This window comes from Macaca fascicularis, chromosome 13 (genome assembly GCF_037993035.2).
Source record: "Macaca fascicularis isolate 582-1 chromosome 13, T2T-MFA8v1.1".
Lineage (NCBI taxonomy): Eukaryota > Metazoa > Chordata > Mammalia > Primates > Cercopithecidae > Macaca > Macaca fascicularis.
In genome coordinates, this window is record NC_088387.1 from 13,747,639 (window position 1) to 13,767,176 (window position 19,538).

General features: G+C 48.3%; 1 long non-coding RNA gene across 1 annotated transcript in view; it reads right to left on the reverse strand.

The window, feature by feature from the left end:
• Positions 1–1,458: 1,458 nt before the first annotated feature.
• Positions 1,459–19,538, reverse strand: part of LOC141408264 (uncharacterized) — a 54,334-nt gene continuing 36,254 nt past the window's right edge. Inside the window, exons 3-5 of the long non-coding RNA XR_012421740.1 lie at positions 5,425–5,603; positions 4,945–5,023; positions 1,459–2,178 (exon numbers count right to left, since the gene is read on the reverse strand). This is a non-coding gene — a long non-coding RNA (uncharacterized lncRNA). The remainder of the gene's footprint in view (positions 2,179–4,944; positions 5,024–5,424; positions 5,604–19,538) is intronic.

Below are 19,538 nucleotides of genomic sequence, written 5' to 3' on the forward strand. Positions count from 1 at the left end.
ATAGAAGCAGCTGGGCCTAAGTTGAGCCTGGTAAGTTATGTGGGAATTCACTACGCTGGTCTTGCAGATTTTCTGTGTCTTTGAAATTACATTCAAAAAGTTTAAAACGGAGAATATGCAAAACAAAAAGCGATTTGTGCAAGTGAGTGGACTGTCACCTCATTGATCCCTTCAGTTTTTGGCCATGAGCCAAGTCAGTCACACAGTGGTTTATGACCTGGGAATTAGAAATAGTGGCCAGATGACCAGGCTCTATATCTAGTTAGGGAGAGTAGTGTGTACCAAGGCTGACCAAGACCAAGCAGTGCGATGAGCTGCCTGTGGGTGTGATGTTGTGGGTCTGGGTCCTGTCTCAGGTGGCAGCGTCTGGGGGGTTTAAGCCAGAAAGCCACATCCAATTCCCTTTCAGTGGGATCATTCTCACAGCTTCAGAGAAAACTGCCCCAACCCGTCTTCACTCACGCTGGCCATTTTTGGTGGTGATGGTGCTTTTATTCTGCTAACACCGTTCTCACTGACAGTTTAGGGCCTTTGAGCGGGCTTTTCCCTGTGTCTCAAAGATTCTCGTCTTGACAGCCAGTATGGTTCATTCCTGTTGTTCTGATTTTGTGTTAAGAAGGTTCTTCCCTAGCTTCACAGTTTGGAGTTGCCACTGCATCTGTCTCTGCTTTAATTCCCTACCCCATCTATCACCTGTCTCCTCCCTTAAGAAGTGGCCAGCGTCAGATGCCATGAGACTGTCTGCCTTATCATTGCTGCGACCCCAGCCCGTAGGGACTTACAGAGAAGGCATTCAGTGAATGTGTGGAATTAATGTAATGGGTTACTAGCCACAAAATGTCTTAATGGTTGTTTTAGTCCAATTCCATGATGCTGATAAAGACATACCCGAAACTGGGAAGAAAAAGATTTAGTTGGCCTTGCAGTTCCGCATGGCTGGGGAGGCCTCAGAATCATGGTGGGAGGCGAAAGGCACTTCTTACATGTCAGCAGCAAGAGAAAACGAGGTAGAAGCAAAAGCGGAAACCCCTGATAAACCATCAGATCTCATGAGACTTATTCACTATCACAAGAATAGCACAGGAAAGATGGGCCTCAGTGATTCAATTACCTCTCCCTAGGTCCCTCCCACAATACATGGGGATTCTGGGATGTAGAATTCAAGTTGAGATTTGGGTGGGGACACAGCCAAACCATATCCATAGCCAACACAGTCCTGGCCCATGGCTGGTGTTGAGCTGAGCTGCGACCGTGGCTGTGTGAGTTTTGGGTGTGAGGCGTGCACACGCCTCTCAGCGGTACAGTGAAAGGATTTGGAGGCTCAAACGTGTGACCTAAAAGAATCTCCAAAGATCAAGGTCCATTCACCCTAAAAAGAAAAATCTCAGCGCAGTTTAGAGCCAGTGTTTGCTTTTGGATATGGATTCTACAGTCATAAAATGAATAAAAGTCTGTAAATAAATTTTAATGTCTTTACTGGGATTGTAAACACTGATTTTCTTTCCTCACCCACCCATCTGTTGGTGAGTATCAGATGGATGAACCGGGCTGCTGGGACAGAGAGGAGGGTGCAGCTTGGCCTCTGGGACCTCAGCTGAGCACTGAGTGAGCTCTCTCCGTTTCAGACATCCACACGGAAGTTGTCCAGGCGGCTCTGGCCAAACCCAAAGAGCAGAAGATGGCCGGTGCCTATGCCTTCCAAACGCAGGTCCCTGGTCGTGCAGACCTCCATGGACGCCTACACCCCTCCAGGTAAGGGACACGCTCCCCGATGCTGCCTCCTGAACATGCTGGGTGCCTCAGAATTGACCACTAGCCCAGTAGTCGAGTTTTTGCCTTCAAAAGTGGGCGCAGGATGGGAGCTCTCCACAGATCCACACCAGCAGCGAATCAATCCAAGCCTGCCTATGTCACGATGACCCAGCAGTGCCTGTGCTACTTGCTAAAACAAGAGCTGGAAAGCTTCAGAGGAAGGTTAGGGATCCTGAGTGTGCTCAACATGTTACCTACAATGTGTAATACTCAGCAAATAATCACTGCATACACAGACAAACAGGAGGTAGAATCTGTGGTCAAGAAAAAGGCAGTAAAAAGTGCACACACATGCAGGGTGGTCTCTGTCACTCACCACATGAGGCGGCTGAGCACATAAAGTGCACCCGGTCTGAAGTGGACTTGCTGCGTGAAAGACATGCCAGTTAATATAAAAAACAGAAAATATTATATTTGTATATATATACATTTTTTTTTTTTTTGAGACGGAGTTTCGTTCTGTTGCCCAGGCTAGAGTGCAGTGGCGCGATCTCGGCTCACTGCAATCTCCGCCTCCCAGGTTCATGCCGTTCTCCTGCCTCAGCCTCCCAAGTAGCTGCCCTCTGCCACGCCTGGCTAATTTTTTGTATTTTTAGTAGAGACGGGGTTTCACCGTGTTAGCCAGGATGGTCTCGATCTCCTGATCTCGTGATCCACCCGCCTCGGCCTCCCAAAGTGCTGGGATTACAGATGTGAGCCACCTCACCTGGCCTATTTGTATTTCTTATTGAAAGTATAGTATGAGCATTTCAAGTTAAAAATATACTAGTAAAATTAATTGTACCTGTTTATATGAGGCTACAAGGAAGGTTTCAAGTTCTATAACAGGACTCTCATAATTCTGTTGGAAAGTGCCCGTCTAGATGTGTGATACAACAGAATACCGAGTTTTTAAATCTATAATTATAAATATTTAGGGAATCAAATTACAATGTGTCAAAGAATGAAAATATTTTAATTCTTGAGCCAGAGGAAGGGAAGACACTTTTTACTATAATGGAGTTGGGGAATTTCAGGTTCCATACTTGATAATCTTGAGAATTGTCACTCCCTCCTCACAGGTAAAAAGCTGAGCAAACTGAAAAATCAGCAGTTCTTCTTAAACCTGCACGAGACCTGAGGTCACAGGCAAGCCACTGTCCGTAGATTGGCTGGACAGGTTAAGCAGATGAATCACCATACACTGGAGCACAATGCTCCAAGGAACCCACACTGGGATTGGAAAACCTGAACTGGAATTGACAAATTGCTGCAGTGAGGTGCGGCCACGTCTGAGAGTTAAAACCTCCAGGAGGCCTGTGCATATGGGTCTCATGCTTTTGTGAGTTGTATCATCAGAAGCTCAACCAGGTTCACGAAGTAAACATCACAGAAAAATCCCTTCATACTTACTACAGGGGAAAGAGAACAGGAATCATTTTTCAATATGCAGGTGCACTCTTCACTAGGTCTACCTTCCAGAGAAGCTAGTTAACTAGAGACTCACCTGGTGGGATTTTATCAGAGCCTTCTGACCTGGGGGAAAGGGAAATACCCAATTCCAACCTCTAGAACTGAAAAGCAAAAAAGAACAGAGTATCCAAGCACTATGGGACTTCCACAGAGGCAGAAAATATGCATAACGGTAATACAAGGGGGAAGAAAGAGGAACAGAAGAAATATTTGTAACAGTAATAGCTGAATTTCCTCAGATTAATGCCAGACACCAAACCATAGATCCAAGGAGCTCAAGAAACACCAAGAAGGATAAATGTAAAAACGACGACCACAAAAACAAAACAAAAATAAACTCTACTTGGGCATAAAATATTCAAACTATGGTGAATCAAAGATTAAAAAGCAAAGAAACTAGAGTAATCTCCTTCCCTATGGAGGATCAAAGATAAGAATTATATTCAACTTCCCCTCAAAAACCATGAAAGCAAGAAATGGAGTGAAGTATTTAAACTATTGAGAGGAAAAAAATTCCATTAACCTAGAAGTCTATACTCTGTGAAATTATCTTTCAAAAGTGAAGAAAAAGTAAAGACCATCTCCGGCAAAAATTGCAAAATTTGTTGCCGGTAGACCTGCCGTGCAAAAAATGTCCAAAGTTCTTTAGAGAAAATAGTAGAGGTCAGTAACTCAGCTGTACATAAAGAAAGGAAGAGCACAGTCTGTTTACAGGGGCTCACACCTGTCATCCTAACACTCTGGGAGGCAAAGATGGGAGAACAGCTGGAGGCCGCTTAGTTTAGACCAGCCTGGGCATCGTAGTGAGACTCTGTCTCATTTAAAAAAAAAAGCCAAACGTAGTGGCCGACACCTATAGTGCCAGCTACTTTTGAGAGGCTGAGACGGGTCACTTCTTGAACCCAGGATCCCGTTCAAGGCTGCGGTGAGTTATAATGATGCTACTCCACTCCAGTCTGGGTAACAGAGCAAGACCTTGTCTGTTTAAAAAAATAAATAGAAAAACAAAAAACATCAAAGAAGAAATAGTGAAGGTAGTAGAAAATCTTTCATTTTTATTAATAGATCTAACATAACAGTTCATTCATAATAGCGACAGTATATTACATGCTTATGTATATGTCATATACACACACTTAAATATAAGTGAAATGAAGGAGAGCAGTGATGCCCAAGGGATGGAGGGATGGGAGAGAGCAATTAGGAATTAGGATTATTTTGTTATTATAGTGTGCTTGCATTATCAAGAAACCAGTGTAGTGTCGTTTGAAAGTGGACTTGGGTTACTTGTAAATTTATATTGCAAATTCCAAGGCAGCCACTTTAAAAAAAAAAAAAAAAAGTAACTGATATGCTAAAAAAGGAAAGAAAATAAATCATAGAAAATGCCCAATTAAGACCACAAGGAAATGCAATGCAAAACTACACATCATGAGAACAAACTCTAAGTGTTCATGGTATTCTTATCTCTTTTACGTATTTCTGGGTTTGATTTAGTAAGAATTTGTTCAAAGCTTTGGCATCTGTATGTCAACAAGAGTGAAAGGCGTGAGATTTTGCCTCGCATGCAAACTAACAAAGGGAGCCAACACCAGCCCAATGCACTGACGGAGCCGGCACATTTCCGGGCCAGAAACAAAGGGCTTGTCACACACAGTGGGGGCAGCAGGACCCACTCACCCCTGTCGATATTCAGGATCACACAGTGGGGCAGCGGGACCCACTCGCCACCGTCAATACTCAGCAACGTCCTGTATCCCTGTACAAAGACAAGATGTTATTTAGGCAAAACAAAATTAACGATCATGTAAAGAACTGCTTACATTTTTCCTTTCTGAGAAAATTTGTTTTTAGCAACCACGGCTCTCAAGGCACTCACTTGCACATTATACATAATACTGCTCGTGGCCAAAGTCATGGTACCTTCCTATTCTTAAATAATTTACCAAGAGTTCTGAAAGGTGAGTATTTTAAAGAGAAAAGCGGTATGTGGCTTACCCCAGGCTAAGGAGTGAGTTAGTTGGACAATTCTTGTGAAATATGTGCTTTTTCTAATTAGAAAATCTGAGAACAAGGTATCAGTGTGAGTCTGTTATCTCCATGAAGGAGTGAAATGGATGCTGGGAAATTGAAGGAGCTTCAGAACGGGAATCTCACAACCTCAAATGGGGAGACCGGCAATTGGGAAAGCAGTCGCTCTGATTCATGGAGTTTTCGGAGATTCACGTCCACTCCGTGCTGCATTTGAGCGACTTTTCTTCTTGTGATGTGGACCCGATAGAAGAGAGGTCCCACGTAGACTTTCGGCATTTGTGAGGGTCTGGCACCGTGACTCACTTCTACAGATTTAACATGTTTATGTATAAATTACAATGGCTCAACTATATAAAAACTGATAGCAGTTATGGATCAATTCCCTCATTTCTCACTTGGGCCACACTTCCTGTTTCTGCAAGAACATATCGCTTGGCTAGAAGACACGATGTTGACATTGAAAGGAAAAAGGACCTTGTATACAAATGATGCAGAGAATTCTTCTCAAAGGCCACTGGGACACACACTGTGTTGGTGACTAGCTGTCTACCAGCGCGGCAGCGAGAGAGACAGAGCTCCACTCGTGAGCAGTCACGGCTCCCGTGACCCACACAAAGACCCCCAGGGTGATGACAGGCCAACCAGCAGCCTTGGAACGGACACCTCCTTCCTGAAATAGCTTCCCGAAACACAACAAACAGTGATAATTGCAGGCATTTCTATGACTGAGAAGCAAGAAACCCTCCCAGTCTTGTTCCTTCTACACCATCCAGAACAGGCGTACACCCGGTGTAGAAAGCTCCCAAGGCCTGAACAGATCATTTGAATCTACCTCAGACTGACCTAATCTCTGCAGTGCAGTCCTACAAACAGACTTTCAAAAAGTTACCGAACCACTACCTCAGACCTCATGCTTTCTCTGTTTGGAAAGAGGACATGTGGCTCGGTTTATACGGCCACCAGAACACACACAGGGTATTATGTTATTGTCCTTCAGTGCCAAGAAGAATCCTGTGGTCTCTCACGGTAAAAACAAAACCACAACCACCACAACCCAGCTTTTCAAGTTGCAGGGAGTTTTACAGCCTCTTTCTATGTCGTCTTCCTTTTTGCCCCAAACTGGATATTCTTTTTACTTTCTCCTTATTTCCTGAATATAGTTTGATCAATATAATCAAAGTGCTTGTGTTAGAAGCAACTTTACTTAAAAAGAATGGAAAGAACTACATGAAAATATTAAGAGTAGCCATTTCAGGATGACAAGAGAACAAGATATTGTTTTTGCTCATTCTTTTCAACATTTGCAAAGTTTTTGCCTTGAGTGCAGTCACTTTTGCAATCAGAGGTTACAGTGCTTGATGGAATGAGGCCATGAAGCACACACACCACCGAGTTTCTAACACAGAGCAATCTATGAGGAAGGATAGAGACACAGGAAAGGTTCATTTTAAAGCAATGCAGGTGTTTTTTCCATAAAGGCAAAAGACATTCTTAAAAATGTTTGCACCATACACAAGTCTGCTAAATTTGGTCAAAAAACAGAGAAAACAGTAACAGAAGAACACTTTAGCCCACAAGAAGACCAGCACACCCAGCACGAGGCCACTCCAGATGAGTAGAGAGTGGTTTCCTCACAGCTGACCCACAGGATTGGGTAACACGAGCAGGAGGGAAACATGGGGACCACAGAGATGTCAGACTGTGGACTGCACAGCAAGAGACAGCAACACAAACTAGCGGAGTAATTAACAATTACTGTAAAAAGAGGTCCACATTCTATTTTAACCTGAAATCAGTGGCACGGTGACCACCACACCACCCTGCAGTTGCCTCCTCCCATCCCCAACACACAGCATCCTCCTGGGACAACCTCCTACTTGCTGCCCACAGCCTGGAGCCCCCAAAGCATGGAGGGGCTTAGCGAGCCACACAGCATTCCTGCTTCACACCTGGGAAGTCAGCCCCTCACTGAAGTGGGTCCTGCGCCCGCCAGCTGTGCACGATCAGAGGTGTGAGGTTATGGACCTGGTCCCCCACTGTGCAGAGAGGCGTCAGGTCATGGACCTGGTCACCCGTTGTGCACGATCAGAGGTGTGCAAGGTTCCAGACCTGGTCACCCGCTATGCACCATCACAGGTGCGAGGTGAGGGACCCGGTCACCCGCTGTGTACGAATAGAGGTGTGTGTGGTTAGTGACCTGGTCACCAGCTCTGCACAATCGGAGCCACGCGAGGTTACAGACCTAGTCACCAGCTGCACCCAATCAGCAGCTTTTGAGATTAGGGACCTGTTCACCTGCTGTGCACAGAAGTGTGAGGTTATGGACCTGGTCACCCCGCTGTGCATGATCAGAGGTGTGCGAGGGTTAGGGACCTGGTTACCTGCTGTGTCCAATCAGAGCCAGGCAAGGTTACAGACCTAGTCACCAGCTGCGCCCAATCAGAAGCTTTTGAGGTTACGGACCTGGTCACCCACTGTGCGGGATCAGAGGTGTGCCAGGTTAGGGACCATGTGCGTAGTGATGGACCTGATCAGCAGCCAAGACACCTGACGTTTCCAGTGTCATCCCGGCTTCTTTCAAAACTTGAAAAGTCTTCAGATATTTCCCAAAAGCTCGTCCATCTTTGAAAACGATATGCGTGTGCACAGGTGATACCGATGACTGAAGATTGAAGGTTAGAGCATTCCAGCCCCATGCCCATGTCCCATCCCATCGGTGAAAACTTGAGCACAAACATCTCCCTCTCTGAAGCTCCCTGAACCCGGTGGCAGGCCTGGGACTCAAGGTCCGGTGTCCTGTCAGTTACACTGAACAAAATGTAATTCAACACTGGCCATGGGCCCTATGCTTTAAAAACCACATAGAAACCTCCCAAAGAACTACAATCTATGAAAGTTTTCATGGCTAGTATTTTAGGACGACTGACCAATCTTGACCTAAATCAAAGCCGACACTGCCCAAATTAACTCTGACCCCAGCTTCGTGCAAAGGCAGCCATCCCCTGGCCGTCGGTGTGACCAGCAGCCTGGGCACAGACAGGACCAGCGCTGGTCCCTCCCTGCACCTTAAACGGGCTTCTGAGCTGCTGTTCATGATCAGTGATGGTGATGCTCAGAGCAGCTTTCCAGGAAAGCAGTAAACCTTTCAGGTCCTCACCTCACAAGGATGGCCATGTATAAATCAACCACCTTTGTTACTGTCCTGCCATTCTCAAAGAGGGGATGGGTTAAACTTCTTCCTCCTCCACATGCCCAACACAAGGCACACCTGCCCCAGCACGAGGCTCATCTACTTAATCCCGGGAAACACACAACCCACAATCAGAGGCCGTGCACAATCAGAGGTCGCGCACAATCAGAGACCACATACAATAAGAGGCTGCACAGAGACCACACACAATCAGAGACCACACACAGAGACCCACACAATCAGAGGCCACAAAGAGGCCAGAGGCCACAATCAGAGACTATACACAGTCAGAGTCTGTGCACAAGCAGACGCCACGCACAATCTCTGCAACCTCAACAGAAACTGTTTCTGATCATTCACCTGAGGCCACCAAGTTTAAATGAGAGGCCCAGGTTTTAAAAGACACAAGGAGTTCTCTGAAGGCAGACTCCGTGCATTCCACTATCAGCACCATTTGTGCCTGTCACAGTCAGGAAGAACCACAACCAAGTGTCGGTGCCCTTGCAGTGCAGGGCGCTGCGTTTCTCCCCCTTTCCAAACCCGCGGCGGCTCCTGGCGACCCAGCGTCTCTGCTCAGCCAGGCGCCCCCAACACCTTCCTCCCTCACCTCACAGGGGAGCTTCTGCAGCCGGGCTATCTGGCTCATCACTTTGATGCAGTCACTTACACCCTCATTCCAGGCTGAAAATCTCTCCTGAAAATATCCAAATCTTACCCACGTCAGGCTCCATCTTTTCCCCAGAGCTCCTCACCCCCTCCAGAGCAGCAGCTCTGGTGCCCGTGCAGCCGGGGCCTGGGGGCGGATCCGTGGGCTCAGAGCACCCAGCCCCTCAGCCCCTCTATGTGTCCCCTTACTCCCTGCTCCCTGGCGTTAATGCCCTCCATCCTCTATTTCCTGATAGGCAAAAGAGGGTTAATTCTAAGAGTGCTAACCGAATTGGATCACTTAACACCGCGACTGGCCCAGAATACCCCTTGATCAATGACAGGTATTGCTGCGCTGTTACCATTGCGCTGGGTCCAGGTTACCTGTGAGCCCTTTAGGCTCTTTGCCGTAAAGGCCACTCAATGGTCCTGTCCAAGCCTGTCTGTGGCAGATGGACAGGCGAGTGGCTGATGCACATGTGTGATGCTGAATGGGATCGTGCAAAGCTGGCCCCGCGTATTTTGGTCAACCTAATAAAAAAGGCGCCCATGCTTGCTTGTTGCCGCCCTGCGGTGTCCAGAAGGAGCCGCTTAAAGGCAACTGCGCCACACCTACCTTCTTGGAAGGAGACGGCAAGACCAGATTGGCTGGAGCTGGGAAGTTGTGCGCTACAGATCAGGGCTGCGTGACCCAGGGAAGGCATCACTCGAAATACCTGCTGGAGGGCGGCCAATCCGACCCGACCGTCCACCTCCAGGATCAGCCACGGGGCTCCTCTTGATGTGTCATCCTGATCACCCCTCACAGAGCAAATGAGCCTTTGACTTCAGCCTGTCCTAGGTGCAACACCGACTCCCACCTCCCACGTCCTGAACCAGCCTGTCCCGGGGATTGCTGTGGACATAGAGGAGCAGGCCAGAGACATCTAGTGGCATTTCCTGGCAAGGACACTCACCATGCTTGACTATAAAACTCGGGTCAACTGGTTTTTCGGAGGGGCTGTAATTTACTTGTGGCACGCATGGATACTGATTGACCCAGGGAGGGGCACGGAGGAGGCTGAAGGAAAACCCATCGTGACTGCGCCAGGCATTCCCGCACACACCGACATCTTCAGACTTGGGCGGCGTCCTAGTGTTACAATCAAACGGAAGCCCAGAGAAACGAGGGAGCTTGTCCAAGACCAGCAAGAAGTATGTGAGCAGCTGGCATTCAACTAAGTCCTTCCCTGGATCCATCCGCGCTTCTCCCCGCCCCCACTCCCACCACCCTGCCATGGTGCCCGATAGACACAGCAGGTCTGAACATCTGGCACCCCAAAAGCAGAGTAGGGAGCAGAGCCGGTTTCTCCAGTGAGAACTCACATGCAGCCCACTCCCCTTCTTGCCGAATGCCTTCGGACTCTGTGCGGTAAGGTCTGCAGATGTGGCCTCACTCTGCGCCAGGAGATCCGGGTGGCAGGCAGCGTTTTGGAGAGTGCACCTCCAGACAGGAGAGAGGCATCTGACAGGGCTCGCCAGCTAATCCATGAGATACAGGACACCTGAGAGAAGGGCCGACAAACCCCACAAAGTCGCTCCTAGCCTGGAGACGACAGGGCCATGGCGGGCTCCTCCCAGCCCACGCTTCCCACAGGTCTTGCTGCAGCCTGTGGTGCTTGTCAGGCGCGAGGAAGTTTCCCAGGGCAGGAGCTCTCGTTGCACAGCAAAAGCGGCACAGGCGATGCAGCAGGGCGTACTTCAGCCCAGGGCTCAGGAACCACGGGGTGCAGCGCGGCCTGCAGCAAACCAGACACATCAGAAGCCAAGCTCCCACCTTTTACATTCAGTGACATTAAACGGAGGGAGTTATCTGTAGCAATGGTCCTCCTGGGGGACCCGTACAGCACGCATGACCACCGACACTGACCACGAGTCCTTCCTAGGTCCTGGGGGCTACCCCACTTTACACGCACGGTTCCATGCACAAATCTATGCAGGGCAGTTGTTAGCCCCAGCTTAGAGATGAGGAAAACGCTGCTGGAAAAGTTAAGTGAGAAAATCAGACTTAAGCACACCTCAAGTCTCCAATACCACTACTACTCTATGTGCTAGGGTCTCAAGGGTTGGGTGTGTGGCATTTTAAGTGACTAATCATAGGTGGTTTTCTACTCTCCTACACTTGTTTAGCCTGAACGTGCACGTACATGCTCTGCTGCAGGTGCACTGCCGTATGTGGACCAGCAACGCTCTTTCCTGCCTCGGGTTCTCGTCACTGCCTTCCGGAAAGCTCTCGCCTGCTTTACAGCCAAGCCAGGTAGGCCTGGTCAGCTGCACAGTCAAATTCCTGCAGTGTCAGAGCTAAGTGCTGGCTGAGTCTTTAACAGCGAAGACAGCGGAGTAATGGGGATAAACTGAGCAAAACTGTATTGTAACGCAGATGAACGTCTAGAAGCAAAAGAAGCTGACACCCCTAAGAGAGCAGGCGATTGCCTCTCACTATGATGTTAATAGCAGCTTGCTGTTTCCAGTGCCTCCGTGTGCCAGGGTTTCCAGTCAGCGTTTGTGTCTATCTGCTCCTGGGCTACCTGATCAAAGCTCTGCAGAGATCAGGGATATCTAAATTGACCCACTATCTGCAGGCTGGCTGCTCAGAGGCCGTGGTGTGGAACGGCCAGGACATCGCTTAGTCATACGGGGCACAAGCACGTCACTTGCCACTCCTGTCTTTCTATTTCATCAAACCCTCTTTTCTCCTGAATATTGACCATAGCAAAGTCATTAGCCTTCGAGATGCATTTGAAACATCAACTTGCTTTGTTCAAGAGGTTTAAGCCACACTTAAGTCTTTCTTGCCATACTCAACACATATGGCCGGCCGTTTCTGAAGTCAGTGTTTCTGGAACAAAAGCCTTGGCCTGCCCCAGTGAACATTCACAATGAGCACACTGTCGCGAGGCTGCTTGGCCAGCCAGCAGGGGGCAGGAAAGAGCCGCAGGGGCCGCGTGGGGTCCCTGCAAACCCGCCTCACTCCCTCAGTCAAGGGCGGTGCCTCCTGCCAATCCAGCGGCTTCCTCCAAGGGGAAGAGGCCTCTTCAGCTGCCACCGCATTGATTTCAGACGGCTCAGCCAATGAGGCAACAGATTCAACAGAGTCCCATGTTGTTAAAGAAAAACTTCTGTTACCAGGCAACCTTAATATCAGATTCAACGTAAAATAACCAACAACATTGTTTCCAAAACAACATGCTACTAGTGCCTTATCCTTAAATGCTGCTTAAACACAGAAAAGTATGAGGAAAAAAGAGCATGGCACTCACTCCTTAAAAAATAACCCCTCTTCCAGGTTCATTTTACCCATATCATAAAAACTTAGAACTGTGGATTTCTTACAGGAACGTGGAGTGGGGGTGGATCCCCACGCTGACCCAGCCTTCCCCCTGGTCAGTCACCCCCCCCCCACCACAGGGTTCACACCTCTCCAGGCCCTGTCACCTCATTAAGAAAGGTGGTGTCTCTGAGCTCTCTTCGCAGGAAGCACCGGAACAGGAGCTACAGACACAGACACACCCACAGCTGCTTTGAAATCTTGAATATATTTAAGGATTTCATTATTAGTTTTTTAAAACTGTAAGAACAAACTGAGCCTGGTTTTAACCTCTCTGCCACAATAACTCCGTGTACATCTGTCTTTTACTGTTTGTTCCTTCTCCAGCAGCTGCTGCCTGGCTGGCCGACTGCAGAACAAGAGCCTCTGGTACTCCCGGGACGCCCTTGTAAAAGCGTGACCACCACGATCACGTCTCAGGACGCGGCACATGTTAGGGTCGCCCACAGACCACCATTCCCACTGCCTAGAAGGCACTGAACGGGCCTCCTGCTCTTTGTCAATGTCAACCTTCCTAAGCTATGTTGTGTTGAAAATTTTTAACTGCAGTCCACACATACTTCTTTGTTTGTGTCTTGCTTTTATCGTAGAGGAATATTTTTATGGAAAATTAAGCTTGCAAAGTTGAAGGGTTTTCTGAAAGTCGACTCCTAATCCTGGAAGGAAAAAAAAAATGGGCCAGATGTGGTGCTCACGCCTGTAATCCCAGCAGTTTAGGAGGCTGAGGCGGGCAGATTGCTTGAGCCCAGGAGGTCGAGACCAACCTGGAAAACATGGCAAGACCCTGTCTCTACTAAAAATACCAAAAAAAAAAAAAAAAAAAAAAAAAAAAAGATGGGCTTGGTGACATGTGTCTAGTCCCAGCTACTCAGGAAGCTGAGGTGGGAGGATCACCTGAGCCCAGGAGGTGAAGGCTGCAGTCAGCCAAGATTTGCATCACTGCACTCCATCTTGGACGACAGAGTGAGACACCGTCTCAAAAAAACAAAAAGCAAAAACAACTGTATAAATAATCATAGAAGGGAGCTGGCCGGGCGCGGTAGCTCACACCTGTAATCCCAGCACTTTAAGAGGTCGGGGTGGGCAGATCACCTGAGGTCAAGAGTTTGAGGCCAGCCTGGCCAATATGGCAAAACCTCATCTCTAATAAAAATACAAAAATTAGCTGGGCATGGTGGTGGGTGCCTGTGATCCCAGCTACTGGGGAGGCTGAGGCAGGAGAATCACTTCAACCCGGGAGGCGGAAGTTGCAGTGGGCTGAGATTGCACCACTGCACTCCAGCCTGGGCAACAATAGCGAGAGTCCACTTCAAAAATAAAAATAGGCTAGGCGTGATGGCTCAAGCCTGAAATCCCAGCACTTTGGGAGGCAGAGAAGGGCGGATCACGAGGTCAGGAGCTCGAGACCATCCTGGCTAACATGGTGAAACCCCATCTCTACCAAAAAATATAAAAAACTAGCTGGGCGAGATGGTGGGCACCTGTAGTCCCAGCTACCGGTAGGTTGAGGCAGGAGAATGGCATAAACCCGGAAGGCAGAGCTTGTAGTGAGCTGAGATCCGGCCACTGTACTCCAGCCTGGGCAACAGAGTCAGACTCCGTCTCAAAAATAAATTAATAAATAAATAAAAAATAAAAATGAAAGTAAAAAATGAAGGGAGCTAATGTTTTTCATTTATGGGAAGGGAGAAGAACATTCAGTATCTGTACCTCTCACGCACACATCTGCAGTGGTGCCCTAAAGTATTCAAGACACACATTCCTACAAATATAGCTCAAAACTACTCACCAAGTTACATGCTAAAAGCACATGCATTGTAAGAATGCTACATTATATTTTTTAAGCATCTGTATCCAATACTTTAGCATACTGGCAGTTTTCCCTTCAGGTGCTGTATGCCTAAATTATTACATGTTTAGTCATTCATTTTAGAATTTATGACTTGCTTTAGACAAAACATATTTTTTAACATAAGCTACTAAATTAATGACTTAGGGGAAAAGTTACTAAGTTAACTTGGAAGTTAAACTTTGCAAACTGAATTTGTTGGACCTCATGCAAGCTAGACGATCAGTTTTTTAAATTGTTTGTTGTGTGTTTCCCTCGAGGATGGAAATCTCTTTACTCTCATCCACTGTGCACACTGCAGCCCCGCCTCTCCTCCACCGCGCCACACTGCAACCTGGAATTCACCCTGTACCACGCTTTCCACACCTTACCTGAAAGTCACTAAGTATAACCAAGAAGGAAATGAAAAGCAGATAAATGACCTCCACCCACACTTCCAGCATGCAAATGTTAAACATTCATCAAAGTAAAACCAAAAACCCATGTTAGCTCACGATTGTAACTGGTAGAGTTATGTTCATGGCAATTTGAAAAGTCTAGTTAAGTAAAAGCCTAATTGAGACTCTCAAGAAATACCAAGTTTATACAAAAAGACATCTGCAAACATTGACAGTGAGGAGAGGACTTCACTCTGCATCAAGCCTGTCCTGGAAGCCACAGCCAAATGCCAGGTTGTATGGATCTGAAAAGCTGGAAAAAACAAGTGTTGAAATGTGTACAGTCTCAGCAATGTACAAATTTGATGTAGGATGCTCAGAAACCTTGAATTTCCAATCAGAAAACAGCAACATGGGCAAGTTTCCCAGCAGTGTCCCCCTTCTGCCTACGGCACGTGTAACAGAAACGCTGGCCACCTCCGGGGGAACAGAGGCTTCCTGGTCACATTCGCTCTGGCAGCCCCACAGCTGGCCCCACCACAAACACCTGTCCAATACTGAAGAACCACTCGCTCCCTGGGTTTTGCTCACTCTAGCCGGGAGAGTGTATTTACAGAATACTTTATTGACTGAGTCCTCGTTCAATGCGTCAAGCTTGTTGAAGGCAGGGCAAACCCATTCCTGGCCCAATTAAGTGAACTGAGCAGTGCAAATGCCCCGACTTGGACAGCACTCAGTCACAACAGCAGTGGCCACTGTTCACAGGGCTGTGGCTTCGTGCCGGGAACAGTTACAAGCGTCTTCTCTCTGTCCGAGGAATGTGCACTGCAACCCTGTGGGGCCGTTTGCAACGTCCACCAGAGTTCTGAGGCAGCCAAGTCCAGGCTGTCTGTGGGCCTCGCCACGTGGCCGTCCACGTCCCCTGTAGACCAGACCTCACTGCAGGGACCGGGGTTTCCAGGTTTGCCTTGAGGCACATGCTCCCTTCGCCACCTCCTCCTGGCCCCTGACATCAACCCTCACCACTGCTGCCAACACTTGATTTTCTCATGGCTCCTGAGGGGCCTGCTCTACCCTTCCCTGCTGCCTGCATCCGGCTTGGAGGGTGCCCACATCAATGCCAACGCTCACGTAATCACCAACTCTTCCACGGGACTTGATACCTAGGAGTCTCAATGTCAGAAAGTCAGATTCCTGTGCTTGTTCGATAATTGCTTCCCATTGTAGAAGTGAAGGAGATAAAATTCCAGGTGCCTGCAATAACCTCATTTTCACAGCTAAGCAACTTCAGTAGTAGCACAAACCAAAAAAAAGCTTTATTTTTTTTTAACTTCTTTTATACAAGCTAAATACAATTTAATTTTTACACCCATGTTCTCATCAGCTCCCACCTGGTGAGCAGGCAAATAGTAATTTTCAAAGAAACGAATTTTTCCATAATTTTAACATTTAGCATTATCACTATTAAGCAAGAATTATCCCAAAAATACACGATGATCTTGTTCTCACATTCAAAAATTGATTGTCACACAGTGAAATAGCACTTAATGCAAAGAAAAATATCTTTTCAGGTTACTGTTCTGGAAAAAAAAAAGACTTCTGACAAAGAGATAAGCATTAATTATGTAACAATCCAAAATGCCTCTGGGAAAAATAATGTCATCCAATTAGTTCTTTAAAGTGTTACAACTACAGCTGAGTTTTAATTGTAATTTGTCCATAATTATCAAAAGAATCTTTAAAAATCTTAATACTGAAAGAATAACCATAAAGGGATATAAAACGCAAAGCAGAAGAGTTAACATTTGGGGCAGATTTTGGTCCGTATTTTTAACGTATGTATAGTGATTTATCTAGCTGAAGCTTATCCGTCTCCTCCTAGGCTCTCCAAGACTGATTTTCAAACATAGACTGGCTTTTGGCACATGAAGTCAGCTTTCAAAGATGTCAGGATCGGGCCGGGCACAGGGGTTCAAGCCTGTAATCCCAGCATTTTAGGAGGCCAAGGTGGGCCGATCACTTGAGACAAGGAGTTTGAGACCACCCTGGACAATATGGCAAAACCCAGCCTGTATTAAACATTTTTGTAATTAGCCAAGCGTGGTGACTCACACCTATAATCCCAGCTACTTGGGAGGCTGAGGCAGGGAGAACTGCTTGAACCCAGGAGGCGGAGGTTGCAGTGAGCCAAGATCGCACCGCTGCACTCCAGCTTGGGGAACAAAGTGAGACGGTCTCAAACTAGAACTTAGCCCTCAGGAAAAGCGTTGAGCACCCCCCACCCCAACCAACCCAAGGAATCACATGGCAATGGTTATCATCTGATTTTGACACAATAAAGTTCTATTCTCCTCTCTAAACACAACGGTAAACACCTGCCATCAGTCCACAGAAACTGCCAGGACCCAGTAACACCGGACTAGCAAGATCAAAGGGCCACGTATGCAGGATTCAGCTGCAGAAAGTGATGGCACTAAGAATGGTGTGTGCTCAAACCAGATTCCTTGCTTTCGGGTTGGAGGGGCTTCCCGGGAAGATCTAGTCCAGCGGGATGGTTTCCACTTCCACCATGAGGAGGAAACGGGGGGTTTCCTGAGGGCACTGACAGGACTTGGGTCTCTGCCTCTTTGTCCTCTGTCCTGTTATAAGATGAGGGTGGGCTCAAGGCAGGTTTTCCCTACATCTTCCGGGCAGGAGAGATGGAGCTGACAAGTGGACGATGGCTTTTCCAAAACGTTCCCATGTTTATAACCTGTTATCAACCTGTTTTCCCTGGAGATCAGTGAAGCAGCATCATTGATACTCCTCCATTATGGACAACCCGGTGTTACGGGAGGCAGGAGACGGCATGCGAGCTGGGTCAGTCTCTGTGCGGGTCTGAGTCAGTCACTTGTGTCTGGTCCTCAGCGTGCTCGTCTATCAAATGCGCGGCCCCACAGACCCAGTGACTTTCAACCAGAGTTCCATGGAGGATGCCCAAGGACACGGAGGGGGAAGAGGAGGAAGGGGAGGAAGGAAGAAGGGAAGAGGAGGAAGGAAGAAGGGAAGAGGAGGAAGGAAGAAGGGAAGAGGGGGAAGGAAGAAGGGAAGAGGGGGAAGGAAGAAGGGAAGGGGAAGGAAGAAGGAAGAAGGGGAGGCGGCGGAAGAGGAGTGTGGAGGGAGGAGTGTGGAGGGGGGAGTGTGGAAGGGGGAGGGGGGAGTGTGGAGGGAGGAGCAGAATAATGGGGGTTCTCTGAGGAGGAAGACCAAGTTTCTGAGGTGTCTTGGAGTCAGAGTTGGCAGTGGCTTGGGCTCTAGGCCCGCTGTTGCATAGTTTTAGGCTTTATATTTGTGGACTCTTTAAAAGATTTAATTTGAAGAAAACCGGAGTTGGGGATACCTTGCTTCTAAAACACAATTTCTCAAGCCTGAGACTAAGTACTAGGCATTGCTCATTCTGTTACCGTCATTTCCTCCTATTTAAAATCAGCCGTACACCCCCAATCTCCCTTCAGTGTAAACACCACCTTTTCCGAGAATCTCAAACAGCAGAGCGAGCGGCCCGTGACCCCGGCCGTGGGCACGAGGAGTGAAGAGCAGACGTGCCATGAGGGCTGCGGATGACACGAGAGGCAGAGGCCCAGCACCTCCCTGCAGGGGCTGTGCTCCTCCAGGCCTAAAGGACATCCTCGCCTCTGGGGTGAACAAGCAACACAAGTTATCAACACTTATTCCAAAAGAACAGGAAGAAAATTCAAACGAAGTTAACACAGTTATCCCAACACAACCCTGCAGCAGCCCAGAAACAGGAGGGCCAGTGAGCCTGAGGCGGGCGGTTCCAATAGCTAGACAGCCATGCTGGCATCAGGGCTTTTTGGCAAAAAAAAGACACAAAAGGTAACGTGGGCCACCCATTATTTCCTGCCAGTGGAAAGACACCCACAGGCCCCCATGTTAACGGCCCCCTGGAAACGAGCCCACGCAGCACCTCAGGTTTTCGCACGAGCAGGCACGTGGTGTCCTCAGCAACCCCGTCCATGACACACACAACACACTTGACTCCCACACTTGAGGGTCCAGGGGAATGGCGGGAAGTCCTCCGAGGACAGGGCATCCTGTGAGGGCACTGCACGAATACGCACCTCAGAGGGGCCCCTGGGCCGGTGCTCTCTCCGCAAAGGATGAGCTGGGTCCTGACCACACCCAGATTGCGCTGGCCTCCAAGCCGAACGCCAACATCTCATGTCCAAAGGGATCCGCAGGTGCCTGCTGTGCGAGGAGCCCAAGCCCCTCCCAGAGCTCAGGACGAACCCAGTGTCCAGGCCCGGGACTGTCACCAGCCAGGAGAGGAGTCTGGGGCACTTCCCAGCGATGGCCACAAGAAGAAACAACTCAGGACAAACGCAGTGTCCAGGCCCAGGGCCTTCACCAGCCAGGAGAGGCGTCCGGCACACTTCCCAGCCATGGCCATGGGAAGTAACAACTCAGGCCCATCACGGGCTTCCTCACTATGCGGGTGTTAAAAGTAGAGACAGAGGTTCAGGTCTAGTGGCACAAACAGCGATGGACCCCATGAAAATGTGGGCGCGGCCCCTCCATCTCAACAGCCTGCATGGCTACTCCATTCTGCTCCCATCACACGCATCCCCACCCAGCCAAGCCCCTTCTACTTTTCCCCACTGGATTCATCAAATCAAACCTCACTGTCCTTGACAAATGTACCATTAATTTACTTGCTGCGCAGTAAAAAAGCACACTTCCAGTTAACATGACACCCCCGCTATGATACAACAACCTTAATTCAGACATGACGCAGAGGAACAGGGGGAGGAG